An 18,967-nucleotide genomic window follows, 5' to 3' on the forward strand; every position below is an offset into this window, starting at 1 on the left:
TAATATTAATAAACAAATTTATTATATAATAATAAAAACTTACCGGCATTGTGAATATAAGGAACAGAGTCCTCAATAAATTTTCTAGCAGGTGGGTCTTCCAAGATATTATGTCTATTATTTCATGAAGTCCTAAGGATATTCTTGTTAAAAAAAAATTTGGGCCCAAAATGTCTCCCGATCCAAAAGGCATTTTGCACTGCACTTAATAACTTAGCTCGATGACACTTAGCGATACTTAGCTCAGCGACTGCTTTAAACTTTGTGATGAACATCGCAGAGACAGACCCTCTCTCCATAAGCTTCAGCCCCATCCCCTCAGATAAATCGTAGTAATAAATATCTGTTTATAAATTCGAGCGGTTGGACATCAGCGCTCACCGTAATGCTATACGCCATACGCTGTTTTGTTTATACCTGCGGAAAGGACCATGAGAACGCTTAAAAGAGAGAGAGAGAGAGAGAGCGTGAGGTGTTTACGAGAGATAGCGCGAGAGAGATGTCGCACAGTGGTGCCATATACGTGAATCACGGAAAAAATTATATAATTTATTAACTTTTAGAGATCGGGCTTTTTTGATGATTTTAATAGTTTTCAATTGCACACATATCAATATTGTTATATTAGAAGAAATAAAACATCAATATAGATCTGATAAAAATTAGTTATATAATACATTTTTATTTAATTAGTGATGACCAATCTAAACGCGTGTTCAAAACAAAAAAAAAATATATTTTATAACAAAAGAGATATTTTATAATATCTTTGAACTGAGCCTACTAGCCCCGGTCTCCTCTAGTCTTCTCGTTATGCATTTATATTAAAATAAAACAAATATAAACATTTTTCCATTTTTTATTATAAATATAAATAATCGCACTAAATCGCAATTGTAATTAATTGCATACGATAATATAGTATGATTTTAAATTTATATAAATTTCTGATTGAAGGGAAATGTAGATAAATGGTGAGATTTATTCAATGATCAAGATTAGTAAGGGGATTTACGATTTTATAATATTATTCTTTGCATAAAAAAAAATCCGATTTAAAAACGAAATAAATACGCTTTTATAAAGTTATTATGTCAAATTTGTGAATTCCGTACAATAATTTTCAATATAAGATCTTCAAAAAAAATTGTAGGAATATATGGAATAAAAGCATAAAAATTTCATATTCGATGATACTTTAAAATTTTCTTCGGAACGACTCTAATGATGTCCACAGTTTTATAAGCGTTGGACCGCTAACAATGCGAGTTCACACGATTAACAACGCCAAACTCATAAGTCTCGAATCTTCAAATGTATGCATGATGATGATCGAATCGACGTTACATCGTATGTTCGATCTCGATCCATGCATTGATGTATCTTTTGATCGATTGGTTAAAATTACCGAGACAGTCGATGTTAAATTTACACAATTTTCAAATATCGCGTCCAATGTAACGAGAATCCTAAAGAAGTATCAAATGTAATACGCGCTAGCGACGCCTTCAATAAACATCAACTCATCGATTGTGAGCTGGCAGCTTTAATTTTTAGTCCATAATATGTAAGAAAAAATATATAAATAAAGAGTTTTTAAAGTCTAAATTATGATGTAATTTTTGCATGCATTTCCATTCTCCATCTTTCTCCCACCCGTAAGCAGCTCTCATACATAACTTGTTGCGGGGTCCTTGCGGGGTCTGACGTCATACGGGGAAGGGGAAACGCCAGGCTAGAGACTGAGAGGTAGCGTGAGAGAGAAGAAAGAGATAGCGCATGTGAAGGAGAGATATGTCGCGGCGAGGTACACGAAAGAGTGACAGATAGCGCGAGGCTAGGAACCGTGAGAGAGATAGCGCGAGAGAGAAGAAAGAGATAGCGCGAGGTGCATGCGAAGGAAAAAAATATTTTAAATATTTTTTTTCCAATATTAATAATAATAATTCTTTTATAATAATATTCTTAATATAAATGGGAGGAAAGAGAGGAATTATTCTAAAGTAAAATATGTGTTTTTATGTTTAAAATAATTTTTTTTTTATTCATAAAATAGGTATGTGTAATATTTATAATTTTGTGTGTGTGTGTGTGTGTGTGTGCGTGTGTGTGTGCGTATGAATGTGTGTGTATGTGAATTTAAAATTTAAAATATAAGAATATATAAGAATATAATAATATAATATGAATATAATATAAAAATATAAAAAATATAATAATATAATATGAATATATAAGAAAAATACAAATAATAAGATAAATAGATAAACAATATAAATTTAAAATACAAAATATAAAAATTTTTAATGCGTCGGCGGCAAGCGGTTGAGCAGTGGCTGCGAGGTGGTGGGGCGGTGGCAGCGAGGCGATAGAGGACCATTATGGGACAGCAAGGGGTCCCTTCTGCATAACAGAAAATTTTTTTTTATTAATTTATAAATATTTTAATTTATTTAAATAAATACTTTCAAGTATTACATACTGCCTCCATGACAGGTTAGGGAGAATATGGTTCCTCAATATTTCGGTCTGAAAAATTATAATGGTTCCTTAATATCTTGGTCCGAAAAATCATAATCCGATGATTCGCATGATGCCGATGGTGATGGCATATCCATTCGACCAATATATGGGTCCTCAGATCCTTTAAAGTAAACCACACAGCTTTTATAGTGACGTCGAAAGCATTTGATATTGTTGTGTGCTCTGAAGCATTTAGATAAAGCGCCAGTTGTTCTTAAAATATCTTCTTCAATCGAATGAATTTCTATAAAATGGGCCAAATCTTTTGTTTGGGGTTTCTGTACACCGAGTTCACGATTTCGTAGAAACTGTACCACCGAAGACACCTTCGATTTTTTCTGACTCGCCATTTTCACAACACTTGTAGAATTCTCACTTTAAGTGTCCCAGCACAATCTCCAAAAGTTTATTTTGTGCAAATAGGACACATATCACATGGAAATATCTGACACAATGATTTTCTACAATAGCAACACTATCGACAATCCACTGCATTGTGTAAAGTAGGTATACTATGCCAATTCTAACCCATGGGGCTCCGAGGGGAATGCGGGGCGCGGGGGGTTCTCCGTGGCGAGGGGTATGACGTCACGCGGGGCGGGGGAACTCGTTGGCGCGGGGGCTGACGTCACGCGGGTGGAGGGGATGTTTCGACAAAGGAGGGAGGAGAGTTTTCTGAGTGCAATATTTGTAGATGGATATCTTTACTTTTTTTTTTATGAGGGATCCTAGACATTTTCCCAAAAAGGTATAGAACAAGCGCCGACGATCGACAATTTTGTATCCTCGCTAGTATAATTTTATTACGGAAGCGCCGATGTCCGGCTGCTCGAACTTGTCAACGGAGCGTTCTAGAATCCATAAAACTATGTTTTTCATTTTATGGACATTTTATCATTAGGAAAGAAATGAAGATTTTAGAGCCAACGCTGCGACGAACATGTTGAAACGTGATTAGGTGCAAAAGCGTTGACGTTCGGCAGCTTTGTACCCTCGCGGAAAATCCTCCATAAACGAGAGCGAAACATTTTTTCTTAATATTTTTAAGGAAGAATGCAACGTATCGGCGCCAACGTTCGGCTGCTTTGTACCCTCGCAGAAAATCGGTCGTAAACAGATAGCGCTCGATTTTATTACTATGATATTCCTTTGCGATAATTTTGAGAGGGATGGGGGTTGAAACTTATGGAGAGCGGGTCTGTATCCACGATGTTCATCACAAAGTATTCAGTATTCATATAGTAAAGAGCTAAGTGTCCTGTGCGAAGTGTTAGTAGCATAATAGTGAGAAAAAAAAAATGGAAAATGATAATAATTTCGAAGCGATATTAGACGAGTCGTCTGACGAAGATCACGCGCTGTCGGATGACAGTAATTATATTAGTAATTGCAGTGAGGACCTTACGGATATTGACGACAAGGTAGTGGACAATTCACAAATCCTTGCGCTAAACGGACGTACAAAAGTTTGTACAATATACTTTTATTATTCGACGGGTACTGATCAAGCTCTATGTACTACATGTATGATCTCTATTCAAGACTTCGGACACATGTATGCTGTTCGGAAGCATGTGATTCAATTACACGACGCAGTGGAGAGTCGATCGTGCTGCAATTGTAGAAATCCATTGTATATAATAATTCCATGCAATATGTGTCCTATTTGCACACAATAAACTTTTGAGATTGTGCTGGGACACTTAAAGTGAGAATTCTGAAAGTGAAGATGGCGTCTCAGGAAAGATTGAAGAACATTCCAGTGACTTCGATTGTGCATTATTTAAGAAATCGCGAACTTGATGTGCAAAAACCTCAAGCAAGAGATGTGTTGTAAGTATTTCTTTTTAATTTAAAAATTGTTAAAATAATTAATAAAAATTTTTTTTTTTTCTGTCACAGAAGGGACCCCTCGCAGTAGTCCCACGGTCGTCGTCTTGCCACCCCCACCATCGTCGGCACAGCCGCCCGACCACCTCACCACCGTTGCCGCCACCACTGCCCAGCCGCTGCTCCTCCGCTTGCCGCCGACGCATTAAAAATTTTTATATATTATAATATTTATATTCTTATCTTTATATTCTTATATTTATATTCTTATCTTTATATTCTTAGTGTTTATATTCTTATCTTTATATTCTTAGTGTTTATATTCTTATCTTTATATTCATATTATTATATTCTTATATTATATTATTATATTCTTATATTCTTATATTTTAAATTTTAAATTCACATTCATACACACACACACACACACACACACAAAATTATAAATATTACGCATACTCATTTTAAGAATAAAAATTATTTTAAATATTAAAAAAAATATATAGTTTATTTTAGAATAATTCCTCTTTCCATCTATATTAAGAATATTATTATAAAAGAATTATTATATTAATATTATTATAAAATAATTATATATTAAAATATTATTAAAAAAAAAAATTCTCTCTCTCGCGTGCGCCTCACGCTATCTCTCTCCTCGCTGCGTCTCACGCTATCTCTCTCTCTCTCTATCTCTCCTCGCTGCGCCTCGCGTCATCTCTCTCTCCTCGCTGCGGGTATCAACGCAGAGTACTCTTCTCGCTACGCATCGCATCATCTCTCTCATGGTCCCTAGCCTCTCGGTCCTTAGCCTCTCAGTCCCTAGCCTCTCGGTCTCTAGCCTGGCGTTCCCCCTTCCCCGCATGACGTCATCCCCCCCCCCGCAAGGACCATGCAACGAGCTACGTATGAGAGCTGGGACTGCTTACGGGTGGGAGAAAGATGGAGAATGGAAATGCATGCAAAGAAATTACATCATAATTTAGACTTAAAAACTCTTTATTCTTTTAAATATTTTTTTTTTTTTTTTTTTTTTTTTTTTTTTTTTCTTACATATTATGGACTAAAAACTAAAGCTGTCAGTTCGCAATCGATGAGCTGATGCTTGTTGAAGGCGTCGCTAGCGCGTATTACATTTGATACTTCTTTAGGATTCGTTACATTGGACGCGATATTTGAAAATTGCGTAAACTTGATATCGACTGTATTGGTAATTTTAACCAATCGGTCAAAAGTTACATCAATGCATGGATCGAGATCGAACATACGGTGTAACGTCGATTCGATCATCATCATGCATACATTTGAAGATTCAAGACTTATTAACTTGGCGTCGTTAATCGTACGAACTCGCACTGTTAACGGTCCAACGCTTATAAAACTGTAGGCATCTTTAAAATCGTTTCGAAGCAGATTCTGAATATTGTGACGTTGCTCGTAGAGTCCTTTCCACGCTTCGAGAGATAGTATCAGTTCCTTTCCTCGATGATCTCCTATGGCGATTTCTACGTAACTCGGTGGATCCACTTTGATACCAATTTCGAGGAATTTAAATTCCGTAGCCGTCAATGCGTATCGTCTGCCTAGTATACGAACCGCACGACGCTCCAACGAAATGCTGTAAAAATGAAATTAGTTTGAAAAATAATACAATTTGTAAAAATATAAAGACATAAAAATAGAAAAATAGAAAAAGTTAAACTTACTCGTCACATTTATTCTCAAACGATGGAGTGTCATCACGACTCGGGACGTAATTATTCACACGTCTGCCGGAGCCACTGCTTCTTTTAGCGTAGTACATATTTCCAGATTTTAAAAGTGAACCACCAGTATGAACGGTTAACGCTACACTGATCGTATAAAATTAAGAATATACGTGACGCTTATTTTAAAAAGTAGTGGGGTAAATATGGTGGGAGATTCTAGAATACTATTAGCGCTATGAAATTTAGGAGAAGGGGAAACGGCGCTCGGATAAAAAGAATTCTTAGAAACGATTCGTGAGGAAAGGATTGGGGAAGGGGAATAAGAGATAAAACACATTAATGTTTAAATATTTTATTTTTCCAAATCTTGCAATTCTTTCTGGCGTTGCGACCACCAGTTAAATATTTTGAATACATTTTGTAATGCGCAATTCTTAACATGTTTTCCACATCGCATAGTGTTTTTAACATCTAGATTATTTAGAGACTCGATATCATCGTAATCAGCATCCAAGGTCTCAATAATGAAACCGTTTCCCGCATCATCCAATATATCGGCTAACCATTCTCGCTTCTCAAGTCCTTTTACATATACGAGAATGGATTCTTCTTCTTCTTCATGTGGTCCACCAACGATAGCTGTTGTAATCAAACGCTGAGCCATGCTGTATGGAACGTTTCCATCTTCCCATTGCAATCCATGATGATTTCGAGTCAACCATGAGGCTTGGTGTCTCTCCGATTTTATGAGTACACTCCATGGTACAGGACATGCGAAAAAATAATGTGACAAAATAAATCCTCTTCTCAGGATTGCCGCTTCCTTTACAATGAATTGTTTATTGAGGATAAACCCCTGTAGATCCATAAACGTTGGTACGGACATGACGAGATCTTTCTCTCTCTCTTCGATGTATCAGTTAAAAAAGAAGAATGACAACCATCTCATAACACTTTGATTTATATTCTGCTATGCTTCCCCCTCTCTCTAAATTGTTGATGCGTTTAAGTGATTTTGCGCACAACATTGGTCAACGGGTTGTACTGGATCACGCGATCGTGTATGATGAGACAGTACGCAGTGGTATTCATCGGCACATTCTCCTTACACTCGAATTCCCATCTCACATCCACGGTTGCGCTCTTGACCGATTCGTTTTGTCGAGAACAATCGATGATCACGAACGGACCGTTACGTAGAAACATTGAGACGGTGAGACTCGGCTCGAGATACTCGTATCCATAATAGTTCTTGCAGAAACGCGCATACGTATCGTACAGAATCGACCATCTGTTTTTATCGAAATCCAGATTCATATCGTCGTATGGATAACATTCCGAGTTCAGATAGAGTTTCACATTGGTCATCTTGCAATCGTCGAATCGACTCATATCTTCAGACATGATGTTTTTCCGACCTGTCTGCAGAGCGAAGATAACATATCGTGGCTTCTCCAGCTGAGTCGCTGTCTTAATGGCCCATGAATGCTTGGTTGTACGCTGCAATAGCGGATACTCATACAGATCCCACGAGCGAAAACCCATGCTGAGGTAATGTCCGCTTTCCAGAGCGCGCAGCATCGACAGCTTCTTAATCTCAATAACACATGTGGCATTCGCCATTGTATCTTGAATATGTTGATCACAGGCTCCAGCGTCGAATCTCCAACCAGACAATTGTTGTCGTTGCGCGATCGTATTAAGATTAACTCATGACGAGCGTTCATCACCACTCGTCTGTAATCCTCGCAAAATCCCAATAACATGTAGAGCGGTACGCAAAAATTGAAGTTTCCATTTGCAGTAGTCGGATCAGTCCAGCCGGCGTTTCTCATAATCACGCTTCTATCAGATGATATCGTTACATAGTTTTTGAGCAAACTTGTTATTCCCACGTTTCTGTTGCGATCAATCTCCACGCCATCGAGTTCGTATCGAATCTCATCGAACATGAATGCGACACAATTATTTCCCAGTATCACAGCAGATCCTTCGGCTGGTTTATTTATCTTTAGTTCTCCCTCGATGTATAGGAAGCTTTCATACGGCAACGTATACAGATCCTGTTGTTGTATGGGTATTCTTATCTCATCACTGTGTCCGAATGTTGTGTTAGCGAACGGGTTGTACGTGTGAGTCTCGATCTTGACGATGCGATCGTCGAAGATTGGCTCGTCTCCAATGTTGAGGATGTCGGTCATTGTTCAGATGTTTCGCACCGCGAATCCCAAAGATTGTAAAAACGCAACGTTTGATGCGTTCAGTTTCTTTTTCTTAGTGCAACCGGATGATTGGATATTAGTGAATGTCGACGTTGTTGTTCTTGTCGCTGGCTCCGTAAAGATTGTGTTATTTCTCGTGTCTTTCGATCCGTTCAACACGAGCATCTCATACACCACACACGTACGTTATCGCTGTCGTCGTCGTACGTGCAATCTAATGGTGATCTCTTCTCCTCGAAAATCGAGCAATCGTCTGTCCTGGTCGACAACGCGTAACGTTAAATCCGTAATGCTCCGCACGATGATCGGCAGGTAAATGATGTGAGCCGGTGTTTCCGATATCTTATATCCAGGTGGTACCCTCGGTGAAAATTCATGTATCGTATGAACGAGTTTGCCGTTGCTGTACGCGCCCGCGGTCACATTACATTCTACGCGGATAATGTTCACGTTGATAATATTAATCGGCATGTCCGACTTGTACCATTTTCGCGGCTGCAGTATACGGTTCGAGAATCCTAGCAGCGATCCAATGTTGTTAGGCTTGCTAAAATTCATTCTGTAGGCGCATTTGATCTCGCTCCTCATCGTATTATAATTAGCGCGGAGCACTATTGGATATTCTCCATCTTCAAAGTCACCGTCCTCATTCGTCCGAATATGCATGGTGTCAGCGTGTTTTTTATCATCGTCACGAACAGCGTGTCGCGGACGTTTTCGTGAAATTGCATGTTTCAAAAACTCATGTATCGCTTGCAGCTCGTACAATCCCTCGGGAATCGTAATTTCCGCGTCATCTTTGCCAAAGTAAAATTTATTATTCGAGGAATTCACGTTCGATATCGTATGATAAGTCTCAAAATCCGCTAGACCTAGCTCGTATTCATCGTCGCTCAAATCTACGGTGGGAAAGTAGTTTACCGCGAGAACACTACTCTTCCCAGTCAGTGTGAATGTCATAGACATGTTGACAAAACTGTTAAACGAATACTGAGTTAAATAGCGTAATGTCAGTCTTTAAATTCATGTGCATCGACCGCTCGGAGAAACTGTAAACACAATTGTCCACAGATGCTTTGATTGTAAGTTTGAACAGGTGTGTAATTGTATTGTATCTTTGTCACATTTAAATATCGCACCAATTCATTCGGCGGTCGAAGATTGCCGAAACTATCAAAATATATAGCGCGATTCCCCCTCTTTGTATACGCTACCCAATGAGTACCCGATCCTTTAGCGTTATCCAAATTTACGATGCCGCTCTCGTTTCGATATATACCACCGATTGGTAATGAATCACGCATGAAAACACCTCTAAAATACGGAATGTGCATACGTTTTGCCAGTTGTAGCAATTGTATGTTGGTAGTTACGCCCTGAGGCATTTTTAGCGTCTCTTTGACGTTTTTTTTTTTTCCCCCTTTTTTCTCGTTGAAACTCCTCGTCCGTGTTTGTATGGAGCGAGATACAATCCGTGACCTTCCATGGCGCGATTGTGACGTAGCATCTCTTGCAACTGACGTTGTGCAGCTTTTCCGTCGTTCACCATCTTCGCTACACCAGCCGCTCCACCGACCAGAGATCCGAGCGCACCCAACATTGGTAGAATCGGTAATACACCCCCACGTTTCGCTACCGGAAGTATTCGTTTCTTCGCCATCTTTTTCTTCGTCTTCATCTTTGTCGTCTTCAGGCCCATACCGAACTTCGTCTTGGCTTTCATCGCTGCCCAGACAGCTGTGGCGGCGGCTCTCTCACCGAGAGTCGAATCTCTCGCAACGATGCGAGTTTGCGCTTCTTTGGCGAGTATCCTATCTGCCGCGTGTATCTCGATGAGATCGTTGCTTCGAGAGTACGCTATATCGTGTTCACGGCACGCCGCGTCCAATGGGTTGATACCTCGATCGCCTCTGGCTAATCGCTTTTGTAGTCGCGTGCCCGGACCGCAAAACTGATAGCCGGGGATATGGAATTCGATCGGAAGTGCGTTTATCGCCTGATTTAATAGGCCTCTACCTATTTTCGTTGACATTCGCTGCAATCTTTTATCATCGGTGCTGGACCGTCAATGTGCGTTCGCTGCCACGATCGATTGTAATGTTCGAAACAGCGGCGATAAGTTTGAACCTCCAAATCCGCCTTTATATGTTCCGGAAGCTTGTCCCACACGCAGTGAACGTAATTGCCGCACATTCGCAATAAAACTGTTTTCGACACAAATTGTAGCTGTTCGGCGCTCAAATTACAAATATCGTAAGGGCTTGATAGCAAGACAAACATTTTTTCGTTACTGAGCAATTCGCAGTTCCGCGCAGCTATAAATAGGCAGACGTTCGATCCAGTCAGGAGTGTGAACATGAATTTCGTGCGACAACCTTTCGCGATACGCGTGACGAATTACGACGCCAGATTACGATCGATGGGGGACAACGCGGAGATGCGTAGACACGGTACGATACTGCCGACTACTATACGCGCGATCGTTTGCGGCCCCTCGAATTGCGGTAAAACTAACGTGTTGATTAGTTTGATAGAAAGCCCGCACGGCGTCCGCTTTGAAAACGTGTACGTGTACTCAAAGTCGCTGCAACAGCTAAAATATCGATATCTGGAGAATTTGTTGACGTCGATCGATGAAATCGGCTATTTTACATTCTCCAATAACAGTGACGTCATTCCACCGAGCGAAGCATGTCCAAACTCGATTTTCGTTTTCGATGACGTGGCGTGTGACAAACAAAATACGATAAGAGAGTACTTTTCAATGGGACGCCACTCGAACGTCGACTGCTTCTATCTCTGTCAGACATACGCAAGAATACCGAAACATCTTATACGCGACAACGCAAACCTGCTAATCATGTTTAAACAGGACGGTACCAACTTGAAACATGTGTACAACGATCACGTGAATACCGACATGTCATATGAGGATTTCAGTGAATTATGTCGTATTTGTTGGCAGCAAAAGTATGGATTTCTAGTGATAGATAAGGATAGCTCGCTTACGAACGGCCGATACAGAAACGGATTTAACGTGTTCGCGATACCGCAAAACAATTAGTCGTTGCCGATGTTCTGTCGAGAGAGGTGAAACACGTTCGACACTCTACCGACATGGCTGAGAACGATAATATTCGCGAACGTGAAAAGATAGCGAAGGAGATTGCGAAAACGAGTGAAGCAATCCGCAAGAAAACATCGCGCTTTGAAGACCGGTAAGATCGATGACGATATCGCGGTCAAGACCCATTTTAGACCTATTATTGAGCCGCTACAAAAGATTGTCGACAACTCGATCGCGATGAAAAACGAGCCGGAAAGTACCGCAAAGATTAAAATCTTACCCATCAAGCGGTACAAGGAGGAGGAGGAGGAGGAGGAGGAAGAGGAGAAGGATGATGCGACACCGAAAAAGAGGAAACGGTCAAACCCGAATCGCTCATCGACACCGCGTACATCGAATGCTTTATTGGATGAACTGATGATAAGCTCTACACCGTTCGCGACAACGAGAATCGTACAACCTATGATACCCGAAACACTAGCAAACGAAAATGTTTTCGAAACCTCGGGCAGCACGCTCGAAACATCGTTTGTTCGAAACACATTACAAACGCTGGAAGGTCAAGAAATGTTGCGACAGCACTTGGGACCACTGGGACAAGAGTACATGAGCACTCTCCTCGGTGGCGACAAAGAAAGGAAAATCGATCACGTGTACGGTGTCTATTTCGACAAGGATGAAATGCGTCTCGGTAACAAACGATTCGACATTGACAAACATGACTCTATAATTATAGACGAAGTGAAGTACATTGGTACACCAGGATTATACGAATTGATCTTCAAGAGAATTCCCGATGATGACATTTACACGGAGGATGATATGTATAAGTATAAGAGCATATTATTGGCGACGAACGCACATAAACGCAATTATGACACACAAGGCCAATTACGAAGCAACAGGGGATACAAGTACAAACATATAATCGCACCATTGATATCGATTGAAAAGAAAAAATCTGGAAAGGGAGTATTCATGCCTCACGCGATGGCACTAACCGACAATAAAATCGATTATATACACTGGGATGACCCCAACGAGCTAGTGGATCGGGTACGATTGCTGGACGCTTCGCGCCGAGCTGGCCACAACGCTCACGACAATGAGATCCTGTCGATCATCGAGGAACTTCGCGAAGCAGGCATTATTATAAATTGAATGGTGTCTCGACAAATCTAATCAGTCGATCAGCGTCACTTGTATCGGGAGAAAAAAAAAATGCCTATCAACAAATTTGGATTATTCGAACCAAGAAATGATGCAACCGGCACAAGCGATCATTGGGATAGATTGATGAAAAGTTACGTGCGCGGAAACGCTCTGTGTCGTGTCGCTACAGACTATGATGCAAGATCGCGCAAGATTCGTCGTGTAGCGCAATCTGAAGCTGACACTGATGCCGTCAACAAACTGTATGTGGAATCTGATCCTGCGTTAAAAGATTGATGAATCAACAGAAAGAATCAGATGAGAAGCTGACTTCGTTCGAGAAGGATGTGCGGGCAATACAGATTGTGATAAACGAACTTCAACGCGCGGCTAACTCAGAAACGGCTATCAACTTGAATGAAAAGCAGTGAACGGGTTAGGAGCGGCTATCGAACGGTTATCGAACGGCTACGAACAATTATCGAACGGCTACGAACAATTATCGAACGGCTACGAACAATTATCGAACGGCTACGAAGGATTATCGAACTGCTATCTAACTACAATGAGTGGTAGTGGTAGTGAACGGCCTAGCAACAGCTGCGAACGAGGGTACGAACAACTCAAGCAGGGTTGCGAACGAGGCTACGAACAAGTCATTAAAGACTACATACAAGGCTACAAACAACTCAAGCAGGGCTGCGAACGGGTCAGTAACGGCTGCGAACGGGTCAGGAGAGGCTATGAACAGGTTAGAAACGACTGTGAACAAGGCTGCGAACGAATCAAGAACGATTTTCGAATGGGTCAAGAACGGAAGTAAACAACGCAAAAACGGCTCAAGAACGGCTCAAGAACGGCTCAAGAACGGATCAAGAACGGATCAAGAACGGCTACGAACGGGTTAGAAACGGCTACGAACGGGTCAAGAACGGAAATGAGCGTTAAAACAAGCAGCGACAAACGGCGATCGAGAAAAACCGACGAAGCGATGAAACAACATAGTTTGGAGAGACGGCAGTTGGTGAACGAAGTGCACGCGCCGGCGAGAAAAAATTTTCCCCGAAGACACGTCATAGTGCGGGGATACGATGATCTGTGGCAAGCCGACATCGTCGAGATGCGTCCGTATTCTCGTTTCAACAAAGGTTATCACTACATACTCACCATCATCGATGTGTTGAGCAAGTACGCGTGGGCCATACCACTCAAGAGTAAAGGTGGAAGCGAGACGGCTGACGCTATCGCCGAGATAATTCGAGATAGCAAGAGATCCCCGAGAAATATGCAAACCGATATGGGGAAAGAATTTTATAACGCCGACGTGCAACGGCTTATACGGAAACATAACATCAATCACTATTCTACATATTCGGTATTGAAGGCATCGGTCGTCGAGCGATTCAATCGCACGCTGAAGAACGACATGTGGAAGATGTTTACGCTGAATGGAACTTACAAGTGGATCGACGCGTTGCCGCGGCTCGTATCGGATTATAACGCGCGCAAGCACCGAACAATCAGCATGCGACCCGTCGACGTCACCCCCGCGATCGCTGATAAACTTTTAAAAACAGTATATAGTAACATAAAGATTGCCGCTCCGGCGAAATTCAAAGTAGGTGACCCGGTACGCGTTAGCAAGTACAAGAAACTTTTCGAGAAGGGTTACACGCCAAATTGGACGACGGAGGTTTTTAAGATTGTTAAAGTGCAGCGTACTAATCCCGTAACCTATCTACTCGAGGACTATCGCAAAACATCTGTCGCTGGAGCGTTTTACGAGCACGAGTTGCATAGCGCGAATTATCCGGACGTATATCTCGTGGAGAAAGTACTGCGCAGGAGGGGTGACGAGGTTTACGTGAAATGGCTGGGATTTGACAATTCGCACAACTCTTGGATACATAAGGATAATACAATTTAATTCATACAAACTGTATTTATTAATTACTCAAAAAATTAAAAAATATATATAATATGTACAACATATAAAAATATATAAGATCTTTATTAATACATCCTTTCCGTTACTATATGAAATACATACACATATGTTACATAACATTATATCACACATACATTATATTACATTATATTTTATAAGGGTATCTGGTAATGTCCCCATGGTAATGTGTCGGTCGAATCAGGTATGATATACCGCTTATCGTCGTACGGACTTAGAGCAATTTTCGTCTCGCGAATGGTGTATACTTCATGCAATTTCGATCTAATACATGACTGACTACGTGTCATTTCAATCTCTTCATTCAGGCACCGCGTATAATCGTCGAATGTTATCGTTCTCGCGACAATTTACTTTTGACACCTTTAACCTTTTTTGTATCTTTCTTACCATCTACTCGCAAAGCGTACATTTTTGCTCTAAGTCCTACAAATTCAGTCATTATCGTACCGTTATTTTCATCTTTCATTAGATCTGGCACCTTTTTATTCACAAGCGGTATACCGTACGCGTTGTCAATTGGATAATCGCTCGTATCGAATCTAGCGATATCGCGTTTCATATTTTCATACACGTCTTCGCATTTAATATGATATATTAAACTATCTGTATCGGTGTACATTACCCGACATCTGTCACGATAGAGCGGTGACATGTACTCGTAGTGAAATTCATACAGACACACTTTCGATATATCGAGTATACACATACCAACATAGATTGGTTTGTTAAATTTTACTTCTAGTTTACGTAATTCTACAGCAATTAAATTTTCCGAAAAGACGCTCCTGCTATGGAAATTTGGTTTAGCAATCATCGCCTCTGCTCCGTATCGTCCGTCCCACTTTGTCAATAATTTTACATCGACACGATTACGCACATTTTCCATCGTTTTGCCAAATACCGCATTATTCATCAATTTGTATAAATTTTTTTCGAAATCATTTTTTGCTTGCGTTCTAAATTGCGTATTAAGTTCAATGTAACCGCGAAGCCATGTGGATTGAGTGAATTGTAATATGCGATGTATTTTTGTAACTTGAAGGCCGTGATGCGTACATTGCTGCAGGTTACGGTAGTGTATCACGTAATGCTTTTTATCGTATAATGTCGCGAGCAGCTTATCTTCCCGCTTACCGGGTGGTTTATCGCGTGTCGGGCAAAACGGTAGGTCAGTGTGCGCGTCGTGAAGACATTGTGGATATTCTAAATCTACTTCGAGGATATAGCCTATAGGCGAATCGAGCATGATAGATGATATATCAAAATTAGATATGTCATCGACCCATCGAAAATCGGCGTAAGGCAACGGTTGGCACATTGCCCATCCATACAAATTATTTACATCTAAATACATTAAATATGATGATGGTTTCGACGGATCATACGATTGCATGTACTTGTTATTAGCATGGGTGTATCTATTAGAACATTGACTTAAACCACCGCGTATTCCCCGTTCGATAAACATAACCATATCGATATCGGTAAGCAATTCGAATGTTATATTTGTGTGTTTTAACATGGCATCCCATGTATACCCGGGAAGAGTATAATAATACGCAGGGTCACTATATTCGCCTAGCGTTCTAAGGGAGAATCGGTTCCAGACGTTCTCGGCGTGCGCGTAATCGCTCTCGGATATTGTGCTACCGGTCAAAGAACTGTAAAATGATTCGCGCGGCGGTAAACATGTATCTTGCAATTTGTCGATACAATCTATATATTCGTATGGAAAGACACCCTTCCGTGTTAATAGATTGAAATTTTCTTTCGGTAAATTTTGAAATTCCGATTGTAAAATTTTTAGTTTCTCTTTATTCAAAAAAGATGCTAATTTATCAAGACTTGCAGCGAGAAATTTATATGAATCGATAAAACGTAATTTTATATGATTTTTCGAATTGTCTTGTGCCAATTTAACAGTCTTTGTAAATGAAATATATTTTTCCTTCGTTATCGGAAGTAATTCGATTTCCCCTTCGAACGCTGTAGCTATATCCTCGATAATGAAATGCGCGTCGTAACCGGATAGATTATGGAAAACTATTGGAATACAAAAAGTTTCTTTATAATTTAGATTGCAATTTGAGTGCGCGGGACCTCTGTATCGTCCAGTCAGATGGCAATGATCGCGTACGCGTGTATCGTCTTATACGAATGGTTTTTCGCATATATGACAATGCGTTGCGCTGTGAAATTTTTTCCACTCGTCTAATGTTAAATTTACCATGGGAACATTTGTCGTTAAAACAGTCTTTATACGTAACGCTAAATTTTTAAGTTCTTCAGCGAACCATGAAACGCAATCAACGCTACGGCGAGAATTATACGCGGATAACGAGTTGTCGTACGAACTATGCATATAATAAGCGATGCTGAATACCTTGTGATGTTGATGTTGATAATTTGTCGCTTCTTCGGTCTTTGCCAAAACGCATTCCAAGTCGGCGTACACTACAAACGGAAGTCGCTCCTTTCTGTTGTAGTTGTCAAACGATAACCACTTGTCTTTATCGCTTGGTAACCGGATAGTGCAGTCGTTTATCTTTCCGCAGTCTACTGTATGTGACTGCAACTTGTTCTCCGATCCGAAATAGTGCAAGCATCTATGAATGAAAAAAAAAAATTACAATTTTATTTACAATTATTTTTTAATATATAATTCGCAATAAATATACACACCGATCGCAGATATATTTCTTGTGACCATTTTTGCTCAATTGTGTATTCACAAGGCGGGATAGATTCTTGATCCACGCGAAATGTCCAACGCTGTTACTGTCTTGCACATACAGCAAGTTGACATGCTTGTCTTTCTTTTGCTCCGAAAGACGTATCGGGACGATGTTATTATTCTCAATACTATATACATTGATGGAGATATTATTTGCTAGTTCAAACTTTTTAATTTGATTTATGGTCATTGGAAATTCAATGTCTTGGAGATTCAGCACTGTCGTGTAATGAGGATATGACGATGTTCTCTCATTATATTTTGCAACTGGATGCAGAGCGGCCACCACTGACCACGCGAAACATGCATTGTCCGTTGATCGCACGTTCACCACCGCTCTCTTTGTCACAATTTGTCGCGGCAAGTTTAGATAACACCCTGCGCGCATTGAATTATACTTGTTTATATTTATAGTCAAGTTAATTATTTGTGACAACGCCCAACCACTATCGCCTTCTTGAAACTCTTCTAGCGATGCTAGCGTGGGCTCGATAACGCGGCGCTCGTACCACTCGTGTAAATCGGACGTGCGAAAGAGTTCATAGTTTTTTGTATTGACACTTTTGTTGGCGCGTTTATCACCGGACACAAACTCGCCATTAAACACGGTGTTCACTTTTACATTAATATGTTTTTGCATAACTTTCTGCACGTGTTCGATCACAATGTCTTTGGCATCTTCGAGAAATTGACGAGGTTCGATGTAATTATTGTTTATTACCGCACCGGTTAAGATGCAGCTCTCGAACGCCGTATCAATCTCTCGCCAAACTAGTCTTTCCGCGTTATTGTCGCCACTGTATTCACCACCACTGGATATAAATTGTTTCTGCAATCGAATTTTTGCACTCTTGAGTCGCGCGATTCTAGCCACCAAAGATTGTCTATTTCCAATCGAGAGTCGCGGACGCTTGTTACGGCTGTTTTTTTCGAGCAAATTGATAAATTCCTCGCAGCGCAGCGCCCATGCAAAATATTCACCCAAGGTGGTGACTTGGCGGGACCGCTCCAACAGATCGCGTTCGTTCTGCTCGATGTTTTCCATTATTTCTTTTATTCACTATTATACCACTAACACTTCTAATACAAGAAAGTAGCCACTAAACTTTTTTCACCGCTACATCTATGCGCTTTCAAATCGTACTATGGTTTGACGCGCTCTCATCCTCCTTATATATTTCACCTAATTCTATCTTCTTTTCTAACATTTGGCGTATCTCAAAAGATAGTTTCCCGATATATTGGTTTTATGGATAGAGGAGTAAGGACACAAGCAGCCGAACGTTTGCGCCGATACGTTGCATTCTTCCTTAAAAAATATTAAGAAAAAATGTTTCGCTATCTGTTTACGACCGATTTTCTGCGAGGGTACAAAGCAGCCGAACGTTGGCGGCGATACGTTGTATTCTTCCTTAAAAATATTAAGAAAAAAATGTTTCGCTCTCGTTTATGGAGGATTTTCCGCGAGGGTACAAAGCTGCCGAACGTCAACCCTTTTGCACCTAATCACGTTTCAACATGTTCGTCGTAGCGTTGGCCCTAAAATCTTCATTTCTTTCCTAATGATAAAATGTCCATAAAATGAAAAACATAGTTTTATGGATTCTAGAACGCTCCGTTGACAAGTTCGAGCAGCCGGACATCGGCGCTTCCGTAATAAAATTATGCTAGTGAGGGTACAAAATTGTCGATCGTCGGCGCTTGTTCTATACCTTTTTGGGAAAATGTCTAGGATGACTCATAAAAAAAAAAAAAAAAAGT

This window comes from Prenolepis imparis, unplaced genomic scaffold, assembly GCF_030444845.1.
Source record: "Prenolepis imparis isolate NDT839.2.m4 unplaced genomic scaffold, iyPreImpa1.0 SCAF_22, whole genome shotgun sequence".
Lineage (NCBI taxonomy): Eukaryota > Metazoa > Arthropoda > Insecta > Hymenoptera > Formicidae > Prenolepis > Prenolepis imparis.